Raw genomic sequence first — 13784 nt, 5'->3', positions numbered from 1 at the left:
CTAATCTGTCCCTCTCTTTATCCATTTATACAAGCCCCTCTGCCTCTTTATCCATTTATACAAGCCCCTCTGCCTCTTTATCCATTTATACAAGCCACTCTCCCTCTCTTTAACCATTTATACAAGCCCCTCTTCCTCTCTTTATCCATTTATACAAGCCCCTCTTCCTCTCTTTATCCATTTATACAAGCCCCTCTGCCTCTTTATCCATTTATACAAGCCCCTCTTCCTCTCTTTATCCATTTATACAAGCCCCTCTCCCTCTCTTTATCCATTTATACAAGCCCCTCTGCCTCTTTATCCATTTATACAAGCCCCTCTTCCTCTCTTTATCCATTTATACAAGCCCCTCTGCCTCTTTATCCATTTATACAAGCCACTCTCCCTCTCTTTATCCATTTATACAAGCCCCTCTCCCTCTCTTTATCCATTTATACAAGCCCCTCTGCCTCTTTATCCATTTATACAAGCCACTCTCCCTCTCTTTAACCATTTATACAAGCCCCTCTCCCTCTCTTTATCCATTTATACAAGCCCCTCTTCCTCTTTATCCATTTATACAAGCCACTCTCCCTCTCTTTATCCATTTATACAAGCCCCTCTCCCTCTCTTTATCCATTTATACAAGCCCCTCTTCCTCTTTATCCATGTATACAAGCCCCTCTGCCTCTTTATCCATTTATACAAGCCCCTCTGCCTCTTTATCCATTTATACAAGCCCCTCTTCCTCTTTATCCATTTATACAAGCCCCTCTTCCTCTCTTTATCCATTTATACAAGCCCCTCTCCCTCTTTATCCATTTATACAAGCCCCTCTCCCTCTCTTTATCCATTTATACAAGCCCCTCTCCCTCTTTATCCATTTATACAAGCCCCTCTCCCTCTTTATCCATTTATACAAGCCCCTCTTCCTCTTTATCCATTTATACAAGCCCCTCTTCCTCTTTATCCATTTATACAAGCCCCTCTTCCTCTTTATCCATTTATACAAGCCCCTCTTCCTCTCTTTATCCATTTATACAAGCCCCTCTGCCTTTTTATCCATTTATACAAGCCCCTCTCCCTCTCTTTATCCATTTATACAAGCCCCTCTCCCTCTCTTTATCCATTTATACAAGCCCCTCTTCCTCTCTTTATCCATTTATACAAGCCCCTCTTCCTCTTTATCCATTTATACAAGCCCCTCTCCCTCTCTTTATCCATTTATACAAGCCCCTCTCCCTCTTTATCCATTTATACAAGCCCCTCTTCCTCTTTATCCATTTATACAAGCCCCTCTTCCTCTTTATCCATTTATACAAGCCCCTCTTCCTCTTTATCCATTTATACAAGCCCCTCTTCCTCTTTATCCATTTATACAAGCCCCTCTTCCTCTTTATCCATTTATACAAGCCCCTCTTCCTCTTTATCCATTTATACAAGCCCCTCTTCCTCTTTATCCATTTATACAAGCCCCTCTTCCTCTTTATCCATTTATACAAGCCCCTCTTCCTCTTTATCCATTTATACAAGCCCCTCTTCCTCTTTATCCATTTATACAAGCCCCTCTTCCTCTTTATCCATTTATACAAGCCCCTCTTCCTCTTTATCCATTTATACAAGCCCCTCTTCCTCTTTATCCATTTATACAAGCCCCTCTTCCTCTTTATCCATTTATACAAGCCCCTCTTCCTCTTTATCCATTTATACAAGCCCCTCTTCCTCTTTATCCATTTATACAAGCCCCTCTTCCTCTTTATCCATTTATACAAGCCCCTCTTCCTCTTTATCCATTTATACAAGCCCCTCTTCCTCTTTAGCCATTTATACAAGCCCTCTGCCTCTTTATCCATTTATACAAGCCCCTCTCCCCTCTTTATCCATTTATACAAGCCCCTCTCCCCTCTTTATCCATTTATACAAGCCCCTCTTCCTCTTTATCCATTTATACAAGCCCCTCTCCCCTCTTTATCCATTTATACAAGCCCCTCTTCCTCTTTATCCATTTATACAAGCCCCTCTCCCTCTCTTTATCCATTTATACAAGCCCCTCTCCCCTCTTTATCCATTTATACAAGCCCCTCTTCCTCTTTATCCATGTATACAAGCCCTCTGCCTCTTTATCCATTTATACAAGCCCCTCTGCCTCTTTATCCATTTATACAAGCCCCTCTTCCTCTTTATCCATTTATACAAGCCCCTCTTCCTCTCTTTATCCATTTATACAAGCCCCTCTGCCTCTTTATCCATTTATACAAGCCCCTCTCCCTCTCTTTATCCATTTATACAAGCCCCTCTGCCTCTTTATCCATTTATACAAGCCCCTCTGCCTCTTTATCCATTTATACAAGCCCCTCTTCCTCTTTATCCATTTATACAAGCCCCTCTCCCTCTTTATCCATTTATACAAGCCCCTCTTCCTCTTTATCCATTTATACAAGCCCCTCTTCCTCTCTTTATCCATTTATACAAGCCCCTCTGCCTTTTTATCCATTTATACAAGCCCCTCTCCCTCTCTTTATCCATTTATACAAGCCCCTCTCCCTCTCTTTATCCATTTATACAAGCCCCTCTCCCCCTCTTTATCCATTTATACAAGCCCCTCTCCCTCTTTATCCATTTATACAAGCCCCTCTCCCTCTCTTTATCCATTTATACAAGCCCCTCTCCCTCTTTATCCATTTATACAAGCCCCTCTTCCTCTTTATCCATTTATACAAGCCCCTCTTCCTCTTTATCCATTTATACAAGCCCCTCTTCCTCTTTATCCATTTATACAAGCCCCTCTCCCTCTTTATCCATTTATACAAGCCCCTCTTCCTCTTTATCCATTTATACAAGCCCCTCTCCCTCTCTTTATCCATTTATACAAGCCCCTCTCCCTCTTTATCCATTTATACAAGCCCTCTTCCTCTTTATCCATTTATACAAGCCCCTCTCCCTCTCTTTATCCATTTATACAAGCCCCTCTCCCTCTCTTTATCCATTTATACAAGCCCCTCTCCCTCTCTTTATCCATTTATACAAGCCCCTCTCCCTCTTTATCCATTTATACAAGCCCCTCTTCCTCTTTATCCATTTATACAAGCCCCTCTTCCTCTTTATCCATTTATACAAGCCCCTCTTCCTCTTTATCCATTTATACAAGCCCCTCTCCCTCTCTTTATCCATTTATACAAGCCCCTCTTCCTCTTTATCCATTTATACAAGCCCCTCTCCCCTCTTTATCCATTTATACAAGCCCCTTTCCTCTTTATCCATTTATACAAGCCCCTCTCCCTCTCTTTATCCATTTATACAAGCCCCTCTTCCTCTTTATCCATTTATACAAGCCCCTCTTCCTCTTTATCCATTTATACAAGCCCCTCTTCCTCTTTATCCATTTATACAAGCCCCTCTTCCTCTTTATCCATTTATACAAGCCCCTCTTCCTCTTTATCCATTTATACAAGCCCCTCTTCCTCTTTAGCCATTTATACAAGCCCCTCCCTCTCTTTATCCATTTATACAAGCCCCTCTTCCTCTGTATCCATTTATACAAGTCCCTCTTCCTCTTTATCCATTTATACAAGCCCCTCTTCCTCTTTATCCATTTATACAAGCCCCTCTCCCTCTCTTTATCCATTTATACAAGCCCCTCTTCCTCTTTATCCATTTATACAAGCCCCTCTTCCTCTTTATCCATTTATACAAGCCCCTCTTCCTCTTTATCCATTTATACAAGCCCCTCTCCCTCTCTTTATCCATTTATACAAGCCCCTCTCCCTCTCTTTATCCATTTATACAAGCCCCTCTTCCTCTTTATCCATTTATACAAGCCCCTCTTCCTCTTTATCCATTTATACAAGCCCCTCTTCCTCTTTATCCATTTATACAAGCCCCTCTCCCTCTCTTTATCCATTTATACAAGCCCCTCTCCCCTCTTTATCCATTTATACAAGCCCCTCTTCCTCTTTATCCATTTATACAAGCCCCTCTTCCTCTTTATCCATTTATACAAGCCCCTCTCCCTCTCTTTATCCATTTATACAAGCCCCTCTTCCTCTTTATCCATTTATACAAGCCCCTCTTCCTCTTTATCCATTTATACAAGCCCCTCTTCCCTCTTTATCCATTTATACAAGCCCCTCTTCCCTCTTTATCCATTTATACAAGCCCCTCTTCCCTCTTTATACATTTATACAAGCCCCTCTTCCCTCTTTATCCATTTATACAAGCCCATCTCCCTCTCTTTATCCATTTATACAAGCCCCTCTTCCCTCTTTATCCATTTATACAAGCCCCTCCCTCTCTTTAACCATTTTTACAAGCCCCCTCTGCCTCTTCAGGTATACATTTCTCCCTCCTCTGCCTCTTCAGGTATACATTTCTCCCTCCTCTGCCTCTTCAGGTATACATTTCTCCCTCCTCTGCCTCTTCAGGTATACATTTCTCCCTCCTCTGCCTCTTCAGGTATACATTTCTCCCTCCTCTGCCTCTTCAGGTATACATTTCTCCCTCCTCTGCCTCTTCAGGTATACATTTCTCCCTCCTCTGCCTCTTCAGGTATACATTTCTCCCCTCTGCCTCTTCAGCATTTCTCCCTTCTGCCTCTTCAGGTATACATTTCTCCCTCCTCTGCCTCTTCAGGTATACATTTCTCCCTCCTCTGCCTCTTCAGCCCCTCCTCTGCCTCTTCAGGTATACATTTCTCCCTCCTCTGCCTCTTCAGGTATACATTTCTCCCTCCCTCCTCTGCCTCCCTTCAGGTATACATTTCTCCCTCCTCTGCCTCTTCAGCCTCTTCAGGTATACATTTCTCCCTCCTCTGCCTATACATTTCTCCCTCTCCTCTGCCTCTTCAGGTATACATTTCTCCCTCCTCTGCCTCTTCAGGTATACATTTCTCCCTCCTCTTCAGCCTCTTCAGGTCTTCATTTCTTTCTCCCTCCTCTGCCTCTTCAGGTATACATTTCTCCCCTCCCTCTTCAGGTGCCTCTTCAGGTATACATTTCTCCCTCCTCTGCTCTGCCTCTCCCTTCAGGTATACATTTCTCCCTCCTCTGCCTCTTCAGGTATACATTTCTCCCTCCTCTGCCTCTTCAGGTATACATTTCTCCCTCCTCTGCCTCTTCAGGTATACATTTCTCCCTCCTCTGCCTCTTCAGGTATACATTTCTCCCTCTGCCTCTTCCTCTTCAGGTATACATTTCTCCCTCCTGCCTCTCTGCATTTCTCCCTTCTGCAGGTATACATTTCTCCCTCCTCTGCCTCTTCAGGTATACATTTCTCCCTCCTCTGCCTCTTCAGGTATACATTTCTCCCTCCTCTGCCTCTTCAGGTATACATTTCTCCCTCCTCTGCCTCTTCAGGTATACATTTCTCCCTCCTCTGCCTCTTCAGGTATACATCCTTGCTCCCTCTCCCTCCTCTGCCTCTTCAGGTATACATTTCTCCCTCCTCTGCCTCTTCAGGTATACATTTCTCCCTCCTCTGCCTCTTCAGGTATACATTTCTCCTCCTCTGCCTCTTCAGGTATACATTTCTCCCTCCTCTGCCTCTTCAGGTATACATTTCTCCCTCCTCTGCCTCTTCAGGTATACATTTCTCCCTCCTCTGCCTCTTCATTTTTCTCCCTCCTCTGCCTCTTCAGGTATACATTTCTCCCTCCTCTGCCTCTTCAGGTATACATTTCTCCCTCCTCTGCCTCTTCAGGTATACATTTCTCCCTCCTCTGCCTCTTCAGGTCAGGTATACATTTCTCCCTCCTCTGCATTTCTCCCTCCTCTGCCTCTTCAGGTATACATTTCTCCCTCCTCTGCCTCTTCAGGTATACATTTCTCCCTCCTCTGCCTCTTCAGGTATACATTTCTCCCTCCTCTGCCTCTTCAGGTATACATTTCTCCCTCCTCTGCCTCTTCAGGTATACATTTCTCCCTCCTCTGCCTCTTCAGGTATACATTTCTCCCTCCTCTGCCTCTTCAGGTATACATTTCAGGTATACATTTCTCCCTCCTCTGCTGGTATACATTTCTCCCTCCTCTGCCTCTTCAGGTATACATTTCTCCCTCCTCTGCCTCTTCAGGTATACATTTCTCCCTCCTCTGCCTCTTCAGGTATACATTTCTCCCTCCTCCCCTGAAAATCCCACTCCCGCCTTATGAACAGCTTATTACTTTACAGTCTGTGAAATCCACAGGCAACTCCCATTTACAGCAATTAACATAAACAATTAACATATAAAGGCTAATTGACCAAATCATGGGGAGTGAAGGTGGTCGTGGTCGACAACACACAGGTGGGGAGGGTAGTGTAGCAGTGTGTAGAAACAGCTGTATCGGTTATTGCAAGAATGGTGGTGTGTGTGCGTGTGTGTGTGTGCTTAAATAACACATACGCTTGAAACCAATGTCCTGTGTGACTTGGCTCCCGAGTGGCGCAGCGCTCTAAGGCACTGCATCTCAGTGCTAGAGGTGTCACTACAGACACCCTGGTTCGAATCCAGGCTCTATCACATCCGGCTGTATTTGGGAGCCCCACGGCGCGGCGCACAATTGGTCCAGCGTCGTCTGGGTTTGGCCGGAGTAGGCAGTCTTTGTGAATAAGAATTTTTGTTCTTAACTGACTTGCCCGAGTTAAATAAAGGTAAAATAAAATATAAATTAAAATGACTCTCTGTTTGTTTGGTCTGTTCTATACAACAGCTTCAGAACATACAGCACTGAATACTGGAACAGCACGACGGTCTACACAATTACTGATTTAGTGACCAGTAAAACAGTCTAGTTTGAAATACAGTTCGCACAGCTTTGACTGCCAGACAATGCATACTCGTCATTGTATTAGCACTGTTATGATTATATTAGTAATGCTACCACTGTTATGATTATATTAGTAATGCTACCACTGTTATGATTATATTAGTACTGCTACCACTGTTATGATTATATTAGTACTGCTACCACTGTTATGATTATATTAGTAATGCTACCACTGTTATGATTATATTAGTAATGCTACCACTGTTATGATTATATTAGTAATGCTACCACTGTTATGATTATATTAGCAATGCTACCACTGTTATGATTATATTAGCAATGCTACCACTGTTATGATTATATTAGTAATGCTACCACTGTTATGATTATATTAGTAATGCTACCACTGTTATGATTATATTAGCAATGCTACCACTGTTATGATTATATTAGCAATGCTACCACTGTTATGATTATACCGAAACCATGACAACAAAAGTACATGCAGCATCAAACACTGTTTGTGACATAAATATCTCTCATCATGTCTTGGGAAGGGACAGAGAGTGAAGAACATATAGACTGAGGGAAAGGATCATGTTTTAGTGTTGTCCAGTTCCACAGTGATTATACTCAGGTTTTAAGTGGGGTCCCATAATGACTTGTGCTGTGTATCAGTAGAGAGGGAGGGGGTTTTAGTGTTGTCCAGTTCCACAGTGATTATACTCAGCTGTTCATCAGTAGAGAGGGGGGGTTTAGTGTTGTCCAGTTCCACAGTGATTATACTCAGCTGTTCGTCAGTAGAGAGGGAGGGGGTTTTAGTGTTGTCCAGTTCCACAGTGGTTATACTCAGCTGTTCATCAGTAGAGAGGGAGGGGGTTTTAGTGTTGTCCAGTTCCACAGTGATTATACTCAGCTGTTCGTCAGTAGAGAGGGAGGGGGTTTTAGTGTTGTCCAGTTCCACAGTGGTTATACTCAGCTGTTCATCAGTAGAGAGGGAGGGGGTTTTAGTGTTGTCCAGTTCCACAGTGATTATACTCAGCTGTTCGTCAGTAGAGAGGGAGGGGGTTTAAGTGTTGTCCAGTTCCACAGTGGTTATACTCAGCTGTTCATCAGTAGAGAGGGAGGGGGTTTAGTGTTGTCCAGTTCCACAGTGATTATACTCAGCTGTTCATCAGTAGAGAGGGAGGGGGTTTAGTGTTGTCCAGTTCCACAGTGATTATACTCAGCTGTTCATCAGTAGAGAGGGAGGGGGTTTAGTGTTGTCCAGTTCCACAGCGATTATACTCAGCTGTTCATCAGTAGAGAGGGAGGGGTTTAAGTGTTGTCCAGTTCCACAGTGGTTATACTCAGCTGTTCATCAGTAGAGAGGGAGGGGTTTTAGTGTTGTCCAGTTCCACAGTGGTTATACTCAGCTGTTCATCAGTAGAGAGGGAGGGGTTTTAGTGTTGTCCAGTTCCACAGTGGTTATACTCAGCTGTTCATCAGTAGAGAGGGAGGGGGTTTAGTGTTGTCCAGTTCCACAGTGATTATACTCAGCTGTTCACCAGTAGAGAGGGAGGGGGTTTAAGTGGGGTCCCACAGTGATTATACTCAGCTGTTCATCAGTAGAGAGGGAGGGGGTTTAAGTGGAGTCCCACAGTGATTATACTCAGCTGTTTGTCAGTAGAGGGGGAGGGGGTTTAAGTGGGGACCCATAATGACTTGTGCTGTATATCAGTAGAGGGGGAGGGGTTTTAAGTGGGGTCCCATAATGACTTGTGCTATGTATCAGTAGAGGGGGAGGGGTTTTAAGTGGGGTCCCATAATGACTTGTGCTATGTATCAGTAGAGGGGGAGGGGTTTTAAGTGGGGTCCCATAATGACTTGTGCTGTGTATCAGTAGAGGGGGAGGGGTTTTAAGTGGGGTCCCACAATGACTTGTGCTGTGTATCAGTAGAGGGGGAGGGGTTTTAAGTGGGGTCCCATAATGACTTGTGCTGTGTATCAGTAGAGGGGGAGGGGTTTTAAGTGGGGTCCCATAATGACTTGTGCTGTGTATCAGTAGAGGGGGAGGGGTTTTAAGTGGGGTCCCATAATGACTTGTGCTGTGTATCAGTAGAGGGGGAGGGGTTTTAAGTGGGGTCCCATAATGACTTGTGCTGTGTATCAGTAGAGGGGGAGGGGTTTGAAGTGGGGTCCCATAATGACTTGTGCTGTGTATCAGTAGAGGGGGAGGGGTTTTAAGTGGGGTCCCATAATGACTTGTGCTGTGTATCAGTAGAGGGGAGGGGTTTTAAGTGGGGTCCCACAATGACTTGTGCTGTGTATCAGTAGAGGGGAGGGGTTTTAAGTGGGGTCCCATAATGACTTGTGCTGTGTATCAGTAGAGGGGAGGGGTTTTAAGTGGGGTCCCATAATGACTTGTGCTGTGTATCAGTAGAGGGGAGGGGTTTTAAGTGGGGTCCCATAATGACTTGTGCTGTGTATCAGTAGAGGGGGAGGGGTTTTAAGTGGGGTCCCATAATGACTTGTGCTGTGTATCAGTAGAGGGGGAGGGGTTTGAAGTGGGGTCCCATAATGACTTGTGCTGTGTATCAGTAGAGGGGGAGGGGTTTTAAGTGGGGTCCCATAATGACTTGTGCTGTGTATCAGTAGAGGGGAGGGGTTTTAAGTGGGGTCCCATAATGACTTGTGCTGTGTATCAGTAGAGGGGGAGGGGTTTTAAGTGGGGTCCCATAATGACTTGTGCTGTGTATCAGTAGAGGGGAGGGGTTTGAAGTGGGGTCCCATAATGACTTGTGCTGTGTATCAGTAGAGGGGGAGGGGTTTGAAGTGGGGTCCCATAATGACCTGTGCTGTGTATCAGTAGAGGGGCAGGGGTTTTAAGTGGGGTCCCATAATGACTTGTGCTGTTTATCAGTAGAGGGGAGGGGTTTTAAGTGGGGTCCCATAATGACTTGTGCTGTGTATCAGTAGAGGGGGAGGGGTTTTAAGTGGGGTCCCATAATGACTTGTGCTGTGTATCAGTAGAGGGGGAGGGGTTTTAAGTGGGGTCCCATAATGACTTGTGCTGTGTATCAGTAGAGGGGAGGGGTTTTAAGTGGGGTCCCATAATGACTTGTGCTGTGTATCAGTAGAGGGGGAGGGGTTTTAAGTGGGGTCCCATAATGACTTGTGCTGTGTATCAGTAAAGGGGGAGGGGTTTGAAGTGGGGTCCCGTGTAATGTAATGTATGTAATGTATCCTGTGCATCCAGGGAAAGCAGATGGAACAAGACACTGAGATCTTTATTTGTTTCATCACTCTTATTGTTCTCACAGTCACTGTTTCCTCTCAACTTGGGGTAAAAATAGTGAGTTGAAGGTGAAGGATCCCTGTGTTCGGAGCGCATCCGCGTGTCTATACACGCCTTGCATGGCAGCTTTCATGAGACATTTACCCCCTGATTTGCAACAAGCTTATGTGTGAATAATTAATGCCAATTAATCCTTAATTACGATGATTAGGCGAGTCACAGGAAATTAAGCTACAGCTGGAGAAGTCACCCCCACCCCCTCCTCCTACCTCTTGCTACTACAACCCCCCCCTACCATGCTTGGGAAAAGGACGATTGGGCATAGGAGGTATGTGCCAAGGTTTCTGTGCCAGTGATCAGAGTTACTAGCGACAGTGTATGGCGAACGTCATCACCTCGGTTCTAACTGGTTTCGAAAGCCAGCATTTCCCATGACGTTGAGTTTCTCCATTTACCATGACGTTGAGCTTCTCCATTTCCCATGACGTTGAGTTTATTCATTTCCCATGACGTTGAGCTTCTCCATTTCCCATGACGTTGAGCTTCTCCATTTCCCATGACGTTGAGCTTCTCCATTTCCCATGACGTTGAGCTTCTCCATTTCCCATGACGTTGAGCTTATTCATTTCCCATGACGTTGAGCTTCTCCATTTCCCATGACGTTGAGCTTCTCCATTTCCCATGATGTTGAGCTTATTCATTTCCCATGACGTTGAGCTTCTCCATTTCCCATGATGTTGAGCTTCTCCATTTCCCATGATGTTGAGCTTCTCCATTTCCCATGATGTTGAGCTTCTCCATTTCCCATGATGTTGAGCTCATTCATTTCCCATGACGTTGAGCTTCTCCATTTCCCATGATGTTGAGCTTCTCCATTTCCCATGATGTTGAGCTTCTCCATTTCCCATGACGTTGAGCTTCTCCATTTCCCATGACGTTGAGCTTCTCCATTTCCCATGACGTTGAGCTTCTCCATTTCCCATTATGTTGAGCTTCTCCATTTCCCATGACGTTGAGCTTCTCCATTTCCCATGACGTTGAGCTTCTCCATTTCCCATGACGTTGAGCTTCTCCATTTCCCATGACGTTGAGCTTCTCCATTTCCCATGACGTTGAGCTTCTCCATTTCCCATGACGTTGAGCTTCTCCATTTCCCATGACGTTGAGCTTATTCATTTCCCATGACGTTGAGCTTCTCCATTTCCCATGACGTTGAGCTTCTCCATTTCCCATGATGTTGAGCTTCTCCATTTCCCATGATGTTGGGTTTCTCCATTTCCCATGACGTTGAGCTTCTTCAGCAGAAATATTGCTCTATCAATTAAATCAATCTTCAAAGGCATTTAAACCACAATATAACAAGAGTACATGTTTTAGTTTTATCTAAAAGCCTCAAGCCATTCCTTTCAATACAACCCTATAACTGTAACCTCTGTTGTACAGAAGTGGAGCGTGGGTGCACTGTACGCACTTGAACTGGTGAAGAAAACAGCCAAGACCATTAACAGCCCTACTAGGTACCTGAGCCAATAAAGCTGAAACTGTGATACTGCCAGACCCCCATTAACACCTAGTGAAACATTATCCTGGAACCATAGCCTCATGCAACAACAGGGCTGAACTCTCTCCCACTAAAATGAAATGGACATAAAAATGAATGGCTTAGGCTGGAGGGAGAGGTAAAGGACTCCCGTAATATCTGTGATTATGTGACGGGCTGTTTGGGTTGCGGGCAGCTTTTGTTGTCTAATTTCGAATGGGGCGTACGTGGGCAGAGTGCATCCTGGGACGGGTTGAGTTTGTTTCTGGCACTAGTGGTGAGAGGGGAGATGGGTATCTGGCTCGGTTCTGCTCCTGGAGGAATTCACTTACGATTCCCTCCAGTGAGTCCTATCGCTGCACCAATGCATGAGCATTGACCATTTTAAAGAATACTTCAGGATGCCTTTTATCTACTTTCCCAGAGTTAGATGAACTCGTGGGTAACTTTTTTTATTTTTATGTATCTGCGCCCAGTATGACGTAAGTTAGAGGTAGTTTTGTGAGCCAATGCTAACTAGCGTTAGCACAATGACTGGAAGTCTACAGGAACAGATGTCATTAAGCTAATGACAGCTGCAGAGACATAAACAATGGTATCCACGAGTTCATCTGACTCTGGGTCAGTAGATAAATGACCTCAGCTGACTCTGGGTCAGCAGATAAAGGGCCTCATCTGACTCTGGGTCAGTAGATAAAGGGCCTCATCTGACTCTGGGTCAGTAGATAAAGGGCCTCATCTGACTCTGGGTCAGTAGATAAAGGGCCTCATCTGACTCTGGGTCAGTAGATAAAGGGCCTCATCTGACTCTGGGTCAGTAGATAAAGGACCTCATCTGACTCTGGGTCAGTAGATAAAGGGCCTCATCTGACTCTGGGTCAGTAGATAAAGGACCTCATCTGACTCTGGGTCAGTAGATAAAGGACCTCATCTGACTCTGGGTCAGTAGATAAAGGACCTCATCTGACTCTGGGTCAGTAGATAAAGGGCCTCATCTGACTCTGGGTCAGTAGATAAAGGACCTCATCTGACTCTGGGTCAGTAGATAAAGGACCTCATCTGACTCTGGGTCAGTAGATAAAGGGCCTCATCTGACTCTGGGTCAGTAGATAAAGGACCTCATCTGACTCTGGGTCAGTAGATAAAGCGCCTCATCTGACTCTGGGTCAGTAGATAAAGGACCTCATCTGACTCTGGGTCAGTAGATAAAAGGCCTCATCTGACTGGGTCAGTAGATAAAGGACCTCATCTGACTCTGGGTCAGTAGATAAAGGGCCTCATCTGACTCTGGGTCAGTAGATAAAGGACCTCATCTGACTCTGGGTCAGTAGATAAAGGGCCTCATCTGACTCTGGGTCAGTAGATAAAGGACCTCATCTGACTCTGGGTCAGTAGATAAAGGGCCTCATCTGACTCTGGGTCAGTAGATAAAGGGCCTCATCTGACTCTGGGTCAGTAGATAAAGGACCTCATCTGACTCTGGATCAGTAGATAAAGGACCTCATCTGACTGGGTCAGTAGATAAAGGACCTCATCTGACTCTGGGTCAGTAGATAAAGGACCTCATCTGACTCTGGGTCAGTAGATAAAGGGCCTCATCTGACTCTGGGTCAGTAGATAAAGGACCTCATCTGACTCTGGGTCAGTAGATAAAGGGCCTCATCTGACTCTGGGTCAGTAGATAAAGGACCTCATCTGACTCTGGGTCAGTAGATAAAGGGCCTCATCTGACTCTGGGTCAGTAGATAAAGGGCCTCATCTGACTCTGGGTCAGTAGATAAAGGGCCTCATCTGACTCTGGGTCAGTAAAGGACCTCATCTGACTCTGGGTCAGTAGATAAAGGGCCTCATCTGACTCTGGGTCAGTAGATAAAGGGCCTCATCTGACTCTGGGTCAGTGGATAAAGGGCCTCATCTGACTCTGGGTCAGTGGATAAAGGACCTCATCTGACTCTGGGTCAGTAGATAAAGGGCCTCATCTGACTCTGGGTCAGTAGATAAAGGGCCTCATCTGACTCTGGGTCAGTAGATAAAGGACCTCATCTGACTCTGGGTCAGTAGATAAAGGGCCTCATCTGACTCTGGGTCAGTAGATAAAGGACCTCATCTGACTCTGGGTCAGTAGATAAAGGACCTCATCTGACTCTGGATCAGTAGATAAAGGACCTCATCTGACTCTGGGTCAGTAGATAAAGGGCCTCATCTGACTCTGGGTCAGTAGATAAAGGGCCTCATTGCCAAAATTCAG

The 13784-nt window shown here is 45.1% G+C and overlaps 1 long non-coding RNA gene and 1 pseudogene across 47 annotated transcripts; one reads left to right on the top strand and one right to left on the bottom strand.

The window, feature by feature from the left end:
- LOC118381766 (pre-B-cell leukemia transcription factor 3-like) overlaps window positions 1–13784 on the top strand; it is a 153432-nt pseudogene that overhangs the window by 41218 nt on the left and 98430 nt on the right.
- Window positions 12203–13784, bottom strand: LOC127931706 (uncharacterized). 47 transcript variants are annotated; one of them, XR_008142510.1, is made up of 5 exons: window positions 13479–13761; window positions 13067–13322; window positions 13005–13036; window positions 12781–12940; window positions 12203–12622 (listed from the first exon to the last, which is right to left on the bottom strand). It is a non-coding gene; the product is annotated as an uncharacterized LOC127931706 (long non-coding RNA). The 47 variants fall into 47 exon arrangements; XR_008142504.1 differs by lacking the exon at window positions 13005–13036 and adding an exon at window positions 12655–12718 and having other exon boundaries at window positions 12845–13004; XR_008142501.1 differs by having other exon boundaries at window positions 12203–12718; window positions 12845–13036; window positions 13067–13130; window positions 13163–13322.

This window comes from Oncorhynchus keta, chromosome 9 (genome assembly GCF_023373465.1).
Source record: "Oncorhynchus keta strain PuntledgeMale-10-30-2019 chromosome 9, Oket_V2, whole genome shotgun sequence".
Taxonomy (NCBI): domain Eukaryota; kingdom Metazoa; phylum Chordata; class Actinopteri; order Salmoniformes; family Salmonidae; genus Oncorhynchus; species Oncorhynchus keta.
The sequence above is the reverse complement of the archived record's forward strand: the minus strand, read 5'-3'. Positions and strand labels throughout refer to the sequence as shown.